Raw genomic sequence first — 11,021 nt, 5'->3', positions numbered from 1 at the left:
AAAGGAGCTTCAAGAGCCAGTAAAGCCCAGTAGTTAAGGACACAGGCTCTGTCACAAATTATTCATCTCCGGGTCCTAATTTCCTCAAGCAGAAAATGCCTAAATAGGTCTGGGGATGTGGCTCAAGCGGTAGCGCGCTCACCTGGCATGCGTGCGGCCCGGGTTCGATCCTCAGCACCACATACAAACAAAGATGTTGTGTCCGCCAAAAACTAAAAAAAAATAAATAAATTAAAAAAAAATTCTCTCTGAAAAAAAAAAAAAAGGAAAGAAAATGCCTAAATAATACCTAAGATCTATTATTATACCTTATTACCATGCCTGCACGAACTAAGTGCTAAATAAATCTTGTTTGCTGTCACAGAATTACAGTAAATGGCTTCTGTAAGATGACAAGAATTACTTGACAACTTTGAAATAAATAACATGCTGAATGATCAAAATGAGAAAGGAGTCCTATTGCAACTGAAAAATATTCTATTTATTGATCTGGATAACTACAGTTTACTAATGCAGCATGTGTTAAATATTCATTGATCATCTATTATTTGCCAGGCATTATCCCAAGCACCAGGGGTGCAACAATGAAAAAAAAGATGAAAAATGATCCCACAAACCGGCATGGTAGCTAGCCCATGCCTGTAATCCCAGCAACTGGGTAGATTGAGGCAGGAGGATCACAAGTTGCAGGACATCCCCAGCAACTTATTGAAACCCTGTCTCAAAATAGAAAATAAAAAGGATTGGGGATGTAGTACGGTGGTAAAGTGCCCTTGGGTTCAATTCTAGGGTTCTCTCCACTCTGACTTCACTGTTTGGCTTCTTCTCGCCCTCCCAGATGATCCCCTTGAGCAAGATTTAAAATAACTTCTGCTCAAAATGGATAAACAAACAATACCTTTCTAACATAGAAAAAGAATGAACTTTTGATAAGACAACAGGGATGGAATTCAAGAATGATATGCTGAGTGGCGGGGAGGTCAATCAACTTTTCAGTGATTTGGTTTGTGTGTGTCCACTTATATAACACTCTTGAAAGACAGAATTCTAGTGATCTAATGATGGAGAACAGGGATCAGGGTTGGCAGGCAGGTCTTACAGCTGTAGTAGGAGGGAGTTTCTTTGGAATTTTGTCGATGCTGGTAATGGTGTCTCAGTGTGGTGATGCTTACACAGATTTGTAGATGTGATGAGATTTTATAGTAACAAACATACACACACACACAAAATGATGAGAATCAAGTGATCTACAGTTTAATTCATAGTAATGTACCAATATCAATATCAATTCCCTAGTTTTGAAAACACACTCTGGTTTTATAAGATGTTATCATGGAGGGAAGCTGAACAAAGAGCACATGGGAGCCTCTCATTTTTGCTACTTGTTCTGAGTCTTAAATTATTTCAGAATAAAAGTTTCCCACAAGTGGTCTAGCCCTGTACTGTCCCTCCCATGGAGCCTGCACTTGAGCTCCAGGAAACACACTCTTCTTTTACCCCAGGAAACACACTCTTCCTTTACCCCAGCAAACCCTGGGAGCACAGGACCAAACCCAGCCCTGTGTCCTGCCGCCACAGGCCAGTCTACCCAGGTCTCTTTGCCCCCAACTGTAGAAAATGTATTTCCCCCGCCCTTCTGGACTTTCTAAACCCCTGACTTCTGGTGGCAAACTCATCCCACACATATACTCTGATCACTTGTGTATTCCGTGTGGCTGAGGCAATCCAAAATTAGGCGACAGGGTCGTGAGCATTTCCCTGGTGTGGTGGATGCTGTATCCCTGATACAGTTCTCCCTTTGAGGATGAGGCCCTCATCTCTACCCCGAATCTCAGAAAATTTCTCTGAGCTGAAGAGAGCACCAAGGTCACATCCCTTTCCCGGAGGCACCTGACTGGTCCCTGTGGGGGTTACTGATCCCAGTGGGGGTTAAGAAGACTCAGCCTCCTTGCCTCAACAAGGAACAGCTCTGAAGTCTAAGCCAGCTCCAGAACCCCCTTGGGGTTGGCTGAGGCCTTTATAGTGACTGCAGCAAAGCTCCATGTGTCCCTCTGTCTCATCCTGCTTGACTTTCCCACAGGTGTTGGTCCCAAGACACTCCCACACAAGCCTCCTTCATAGTCCCTCCAGGGAATGTGAGCTGTAGCACTCAGTGAACTCCATATATGACAACCAATCTCACACTCATTTTTTATTCCAATTACCTACTGAATTGAGGACTGAGTCAAAATTGAGAAAAGGAAAGTTCCACTTAACACATTATATTTATGATAGGAATAATCAAGGAGAGTAAAAAAGAAATTTCAAAGAGGCCTTGTGGAATATTAAATAGCCAGTAAAAATTCTGAACATTTTATAACAAAACATTCCAGAAAAATGACCATGATCTGATATTAAGAGAACGCAAAATTGATTCTGGACTGAGAAAAAAAGCAAAAAAAAAAAAGGACATCTTGGAGATATTTGGAGACATGGGAGTACATCCTGTATACAAGGTAATATTCTTGCATGGATGTTAAATTTCTTGGACATCATAATAATATTGTGGTTAGGTAGAATGTCTTTGTTGTTAGTTTCAAAACCCTGCTTTAGTGTTTATGGGTGAAGTCTCATGATGTCTGCAACTTGCTTTCAAATCATTCAGGAAAAAAGAAAAAGGATTTTTATAATAAGCCAGCAAGAGCAAGAGAGCTATTCTCTGCCAAGACCAGGAATATTCTTGCCCTGGTATTCTCATTCCTGTGCTAGATGCTCCCCCTTGTGTATCAAGAGAGCAAGAATGCATTCATCAAAAGGGATTTCAAAATTGCCCTTCACAGCCAGAAGGCAAGGCTGCAAGACTTTCAGAGAAGGCCATCAAACTGTCATTTTTACTGTCTCCAATCCCAATCCTTAGTTAATGGTGTATGTCTTATGGCCTCCATCTCCCTGGTACCAAAACTGAAGTCTCAATTCCTGTGGGGTGGGTGGTTGGGGAAAGGCTGGGAGTGGCCTTTAGCCTTGTCTGTGAGGAAACAGGCTTTGAAATCCAGTAGCCCTGGGCTGGGTCCTACTTTGGCTGCTTGTTCCCTGGGTGACCTCTTCAAGCATCACCCTGACTAATCTGAGAAGCGGGGAATCACCAGTAGCAAGTGAAAGGAGTCAGGAAGCCAGCCAGGTTACTGAGCAGGTGCCCAGTGGATATGGCATTGTGGGTGGCTGGGGGTGCCCCCCAGAGAGATGGTGTAGCACCTAACTACTATTTGGACATGCTGTGGAGCTAGAAAGTTGGAGCATTCATCACCCAGTTCCCACTCAGCGGCCTCTGAAGGCTGCTCCAGGGTGTATTAATTCCCCCAGGCTTCCTGTCTGCCCAAGCCAGAGCCAAGTGTGTTGTGTGGAGGGAAAGTCTCTCCCCAGGCCTCCAGTGCTTCACTTAGGTAAGGAAAGGTAAGGAGGGGGAGTTCCGGGGAGGGGGGCTAACAGCATCTGCCACATCACCTGGAAGAACCATGTTGAGGCATAAATGAGAGAGACCCTGAAAGCCATTATCAGAGCGAGCATCTGATAGTGTTCAATGCACCAGAACCCAAAAGCAGGCTACTTTGTCTCCTTGATCCTCCCCTGGATGGCAGAGTGTGCCAGTTTCTGTTTCTTCCTTAACTTTGACTAATACAAACTCTATCACGTCCTGAAAACAAAATCTCCCAGATCCATTCCTCCTTCAATTTCCATTCCTTATCCCCACACCTTTGTGTTCAGAGGCCTCTCTACGCTGGTCTCTTTTGTCCCCTCTGCCAACCCCAACCTGCCCACTACAAAGGACACTCTGTTAACATTCTTCCATCTCCTATTCAAGAACTTTTAAGGACCCCTCTCTTCCTATAAGATTAAATCCTCAATTCATGCCTGGTTCAAGACCCTCTAGCAGGAAAGGCATCACACGTGCCTAAGGCACCCCATGGCTTCTCTAGGTTCTCGTGTCTACAGTCCACACCACTCCTCACACCCAAGACCAGGAGAGAGGCTATGTATGCCCTCTTTTTGCCTTTGGATTTCAACATATTCCAACATGACCAGAGCTTCCTCTTACGCTACAGTAATTCTGGAGTCAGATCCAGATTCCAGTCATATTCCACTATATTACTTTGGGTAAAGTGCCTATGCCCATTTCCTCATCCAAAAAAATTAAAAGAATTTTAAAATAACAATAATTCCTACTTCATAAGGTTATTTTAAGGATTAATAAACAACAAGTTGCTTTGAACAGTGTCTTGCACAAAATGAGTACCCAATAAACATTAACTATCTGTATGGATTCCTTTCAGGTACTATTTCAAGATTTTATTAAAGAGACATCTGTTGTGAAATAAGAAATAATATTGGTCTCTGTCCTCAGTTCCTGGCACAAAACTCCTAAAATGATTGTTAACTTCTGAGCAGTAGGAGTGGTAGGGAAGATGTTTGTTTTAATCTTTGTTCTGTGCCCAGGTTCCTGAGACAGAGCTAAAACCCTTGCAGACAGGGGTGCTAGAAGAATCTTTTGTTCCAATATTTGGTCTTTGACCCTGGTTCCTGACACACAGCTTCTAAGACCTTTGCAATTTTCTAGACAAAAGGAGTATCTGACAAAGAGCTCCCAAATCCTTGGGAATTTCATGGGCAACAGGAGTATCTTCTGCTCTCAGTGGGCTCCTGGATGGAGGCTGATCGCCAGAAAGACCAGGTCATGATTAGAAGCTTGAAATTTCCATCCCTACCCCCATATTCTCCAGAGATGTGAGAGGGACTGGAAATGGAGTTAATAATAGATCATGTCTTCATAATGAAGGCTCAATAAAAATCTATGGACTATGGGACCTATGGGGTCCAGAGAACTTCCAGGTTGGTGAATATATTTATATGCACCCCAACTCCACAGAACAGAAGCTCCTACACTTGGGACCCTTTCAGATCACCCCACATATCTCTTGATCTAGCTCTTCATCCATACCTTTTATCATACCTTTTATTAATATAATAAGCCAATAAGTAAATATTTCCCTGAATTCTATGGGCCATTCTAGCAAGTTGATCAAACCATGGAGGGGATCATGGGAACCCTGTAAAATGTATAATAGCTCAGCTAGATGTGTATCCTGACAACCTACTGCTTTTGACTGGTGTCCAAAGTAGGATATACAGTTTTATGGGACTGAGCCCTTAACCCATGGGATCTGACTCTAGGACATCCTGTTGATATTGCTGGAGAAATAACTTATGTATAGGGAAAAACCCACCAAACATCTAGCATCAAAATGGAAATACTGTGCTATTGCTATTAGCAATGTTGAACATGAGAGTAGGAAAAATAGTTGGTGTTTCCTACCTCATATATCTGCCAAGAAAGTTTTCTCTCTGAATGAACACATGGGCTTCCTGAGCTTTTCTGCACCAAAATGGTAGTTCAAAGCTATGTATGGCACAGAAACACACCATGGTTTCATATGACACATGGCTGTATCAGTTTCCTCAGCCCCCAAATGATAAACCTATAGGTGGTTTCCAATATTCTATTGTTATACACCAGGCTACAAGGAATAATCTCAATTACCTGTCATTTTACTTATGTGCAGTACATCTGCAAAATAAATCCCTAGGTGAGGAGTTACTAAGTCAAAGGGATGGTCACAGGTCATTTTTATAGATAAATATCTGAACTGCCCTCCATAGAGATTGAACCAAAATGTTTCATTTGTTTGTAAAAGTTTCCAAGATGAATCTGAGCCTCCATTTTTACTCCTATGCCCCAGATGTAATGATTACTAAGAATGAAACTAAAAGATTTTCCCCTTTTAGGGCAAAAACAAATTGTAGGTGTTCATTGTTTATTTTTAAAAATTATTTATTAGCTCTAATAAATTGAATAAAGCAAATTCCTATTACTTATTATATACTATATTTCTAAGAGGTATTAGGAAATAAAAATAACATGTTAGTAATTTTAAAAATGTAGTTTTTAAATTACTATTTATCACCTGTGCAGTAACTATCTTTGAACATTCTTGCAAATTTTTTTTTCAAAAAATGTCTTACATTATTTGGAAGCTACCTCAAATCATTTGTCATGATAAAACTGTACTTTATCAATATAAAACAATTTCCAAGATGCCTAGAACTTCAACACTTGGCAAAGTCATTTAAATGACAGAGCAAAGAAGGTAGTAAAGCAAAAAATAATAATTTTTCTTAAATCACTTAAAATCACATTTTTTTTCAGTAAAACTGCAGTTTATTTCAATTAAATTTTTTGATCTCAATGACTTTCCCTTATTAACCTCTTACACTAGAAAATAGCAATCTTAGGGAGAAATAATATAAAATACAATAAATATACCCATAAGATTATGTGTCCAAAAAGTGAGAAGAAATCATATTATATAATTCTATGGGAAAAAACTTCCTAATAATCTGTGTGTTACATGGCATGTCACTACAGAATAAAGAATTGAAGCTGTAAAGTCACATTTTTTTTTTTAGTTGTCAATGGACCTTTATTTATTTATACACAATGCTAAGAATTGAACCCAGTGCCTCACACATGCTAGGAAAACACTCCATCACTGAGCCATGACCCCAGCCCCACATTTATTTTAATATTTATTTTTTAGTTATAGTTGGACACAATACCTTTATTTTATTTATTTATTTTTATGTGGTGCCGAGGATCAAACCCAGGGCCTCACATGTGCTAGGCGAGTGCTCTACTGCTGAGCTACAACCCCAGTCCAAAAACCACATTTTTTAAGAAGTAAAATGATTAACTCTTTTTTTCTCCCCTGAGGCAATCATGCCCAACAACTTTGATTTTTCCTTCACTACTTGGTGAAGAGCCCAAATATATACTTTGTTGTGGTTTAGTTCCTATAAGGATTAATATTGCTCAGAACTGATGAAAATAATTAATTCCTGCGGTACACTACGTTTTCTGTGATTTTGTTCACTTAAAAATGCCTGCTATCTGGCTGGGAATATATCTCAGTTGGTAGAGTGTTTGCCTTGCAAGCACTCACACAAGGCCATGGGTTCAATTCCCAGCACCAAAAAAAGAATGTCTGCTAACTTAGATATTTAAGATGTGCATCCCAAAGTCCAAGTTTTGAAATAAAAATCCCTGAAGTATTTAAGTTCTCTCCATATTCAAAAGCAATAAAAACAATCAGGATGAGGGGAGAAAGAAAAGAAAAGAAAGAGAAAGAAAGAAAGAAAGAAAGAAAGAAAGAAAGAAAGAAAGAAAGAAAGAAAGAAAGAAAGAAAGAAATTGTGCCCATCTACGACTAAAAAAAAAATATTTTTTTAAAAAGCAGGATGATAATTAACAAAGCTTTTATCCAGAAATAATGTCAGTGTCAGATTACTATAAACTTTGAAATGGAATGTTACAGAACATGGGGGTAATCTAGGAATTGGGTGAACTGGGAACTCAGCAAAAGAGATGGCAGTCAGGAGGAATGCCTGCCTTTAAATCCTAGCTCTGGCTCCCTAGCTATGTGGCTTTGGGTATGTTACTTTACCTTACTATGCCTCGGTACTCTAATCTGTAACACAGAGAGAATGATAGTATCAACCTTATTTTATTATTCTGAGGATTAAATGACTGTACATATAAAAAGATCAGAAGGGCTAACAAGAACATACTGGATACACAGCATTAAGTATTTTAAACATTTTACCTTTCAGCATGTGACTAGCAAATCCAAGGCTGTAATGGGGATCAAGGACTCCTTTCTGATTCTTTCTATAATGTGAGTAAAAAGATAAGATCTCCTGAACATCTGCCCCAAGGTTCACAGCAGCTCTGCACCCATGGGCCTTGGGTGGGGGAGTGACTCAGCTATTGTCCATGGTTCTAGAAAAGGTGTATGCCACAACAGTGGGACTGTTCACAGTTTGCTCCTCAATTTGCTTCCAATATTCTTCCCAGAAATTTCTTTAAATCTCCAGGTCCCCATGGAGACCTCAGGAGAGACTGCCCATTGACTTTAAGTGAAATTTTACCATGACTGCTCCCTTGATAACAAATGGATATTTTTAAAAGCCTGGCCCCAACAGATTTCTGCTGCAGCTCATGGCCACAGCCACATTCTTCCTGGACTGAGAGGGTAAGAGTTCACTCTCTGGGGCCAGGCTGTGTGTTCTGCTCAAAAGAAAGGGGAAAAACACAACATGTGCTGCTACTCTCAGCATCAGAGACCAGGCGAGGGACTTTCCATTCATGTTTGTGACCAGAGGCTGGAATGAGGTGTCTGCCCGGAATGGCAGAGTAAATTAATCAACTCGTGTTCTTTGCTGCCTGCAGAAATTAGTTGTAATGTGCTTTTCACACCAAAAGGTAGAAAAGTAGAGCTTGGAGTTAAGGCTGGGGGCACCACACAAGAGATCTGTTTGAAAAAGGACTCCATCGTCTACAGGAGGAATAGAATCTAGTCAAAGCAAAGAATTCAAAGAGCGAGAATTCCCCAGTACTTTGCCAGCATTATTCAGAGTTCAGTGAAGCAAGACACTTGATGTTCCAGATTCCCAGCTCCTGGGGTGACAGAAATTGTTCCTTTCTTAAATACTTGAGGGATATTTGTTGAGCAGCTCCTATAATGCATCAGATACTGTGCTAGGCGGCAGCATGAGAGTGGAGAATAAGGTAGAAAGGCACCCAGTCTAGAGAAGGGAGATGGAGAGCAGACTTTTAAACAATATGCAAGATCACTGAAGTTAGTGATAACTGCTAGGAAGGGAGGAAGGGCATGGATGTGGACTGGGGCAGTCAGCTCAGGGGATGTCAGCCACAAGAAACAGGAAAAAAGGCTGGCCAGGATAAACAGAATGTGAGATCTGTTTACTGAATGAGCTCCTCCTGCCCAGGAACAGGAATCTAATGGGGGAGGCAGGACAGGGAGTGGGGAATGGCTAGGAATGGAGAGCGTAGTCACAGAGGCAGCCTCCTCACAGAGATCCCTGAGAGAAAGTCACTGTGAGTGAAGATGACATGTGACTGTGAAGACCAGCCTGGATAGTGAGGCCTGATACTACCTAACATCCATAGCAGGAAATACAGAATTGAATACGTAATGCTTATCTGCAGGCTACACAGGCACAGAACATTCCTGGGAAGTTATAAAATAAGCTGAAAAAGAGGTTGCTCCTGGGTAGGGAAATCATAAAATTGGATGGCAAAGAGGGAAGAAAGTTTGCTTTTCACCATTTACTCTTTTATACATTTTTAATTTGTACTATGTATGGGTGACCTCTGTTTTTTAAAGAATTAAAAATTAAACTGAGGGGTTGAGGGTATAGATCAGTGATAGGGTATTTGCCTAATATGGACAAGGCCCTGGGTTCAATGTCCAGGCACCAGAAAAAAATTTTAAAACTGAGAAAAACCACATACAAAAAAAAAAAAAAAAAGTTTGCCTTTTTGCTACTATTAAGCAACCCCTCTTTGGAAAGACATAATTTTCTTAAAAGCTACATAGTTTTCAATCAGGAACAACCAGTTCTACTAACTTGAGAGCCATTTTATGTTTTCATGTTTGCTTCCCCATTCTGGGGTATATCAGATTCTCAGAGACACTTCATTTCTCTTGTTTTCAATTTACAAATTCTGTCCCCTGCTTTTCTCAAAAGCTCCTCTGTCTAGCACACCTGTAATCCCAGCAGCTCAGGAGGCCAAGGATTACCAAATCAAAACCAGACTCAGCAAAAGTGAGGCACTAAGCAACTCAGTGAGATCATGTCTCTAAATAAAATGCAAAATAGGGCTGGGGATGTGGCTCGGTGCCGAGTGCCAACTGAGTTCAATCACCCGTACCCCAAAAAGCAAACAAAAAATCCTTCTCCTTCCAGACAGTATTTAGCTCTCCTCAACGTCTACTATAAAAGCAAATCTTCCCTCAAAGAAAAATTAGCACAGAAAGATTCAAATAACATTTCCTAAACCTTGTAAAATAAGAACATCAAAGAAAAATCTTCTAAAGGAACTTACCTTTCAGTTAAAACTGACAGAAATCCAAACTATATAAGCTGAAGAAGAAGGAATCCACTGGTTCATAGAGTTGGGCAGCTCAGAAGTTGGGCTAGCTTCAAGCACAGATTGATCCGGGACTCATGCACCATTGCTGTCAGCTCTGCTTGGTAGCTTGCTGCACTTAGGCCCTTCTGCAGTTTTCATGATGCTCACCAGCAGCCCCAAACCTCTGGGCCTCTAGCTTAGCAATCCCAGTAGAGGGAGAAGTCCTCCCTGAACAGCAATACAGGAAATCCAGAGAACATTCTGATGGATGAGTCTTGAGCTTGTCCAGGGTTGGGACTCAAGCCCGGCCTAGCTCAGACTATATTCTAGTACCACACCAAACGGTGCAAAGAACAGTACCCAGGAGTGCTGGGTAAGAAAGAAATAACAGATGTCCTCTGTCACTTCTAACAAGTCAAAATTACGATCATGGATATTTTAAGAGGCTTGAAACTATAAAACTTTGCTCCCTACAATGTGCAGAGGTGATGGGTTTTCAATTTCAAGGCAAGGTGGCTGGGAAGTTCAAATATCCACACAGACATTACCTAATCTGTTATACTCAACATACTTTTGAATACCAGAGTGGAAATATGCTTATAAAATAGGCCAAAACAAAATAAAACATCCCAAAAATGCAATTTGTAAATCAGATTACAATCCTTTGGTCCCCATGAAACTTTTTGCTCAGGATAAAATATTTCTGTGGTTCGACTTGACAAAATTTATCTTCTTCATTTTAGCCATGAACTTTTTAAGTAATTGTGAAATTCAAAAAATATATCTAAGTGTGGGGTCCATATTTAGTTTTTTGGTTTGTTATTTTTTGGAGGGCAAGGATTAAGGACAGAACCCGGGGGCAATATGCCATGAGCCACATCCTAGCCCTTTTTATTTTTCAGAAGCAGGGTCTACTAAGTTGTTTAGGACTTTACTATGTTGCTGAAGCTGGACTTTTGTTTCTGATCCTCCTATCTCAGCCTCCAGAGTTGCTGTG

The sequence above is a fragment of the Marmota marmota genome, unplaced genomic scaffold, assembly GCF_001458135.2.
Source record: "Marmota marmota marmota unplaced genomic scaffold, marMar, whole genome shotgun sequence".
In the NCBI taxonomy this organism is placed as follows: Eukaryota; Metazoa; Chordata; class Mammalia; order Rodentia; family Sciuridae; genus Marmota; species Marmota marmota.
Note: the sequence above shows the minus strand (reverse complement) of the source record.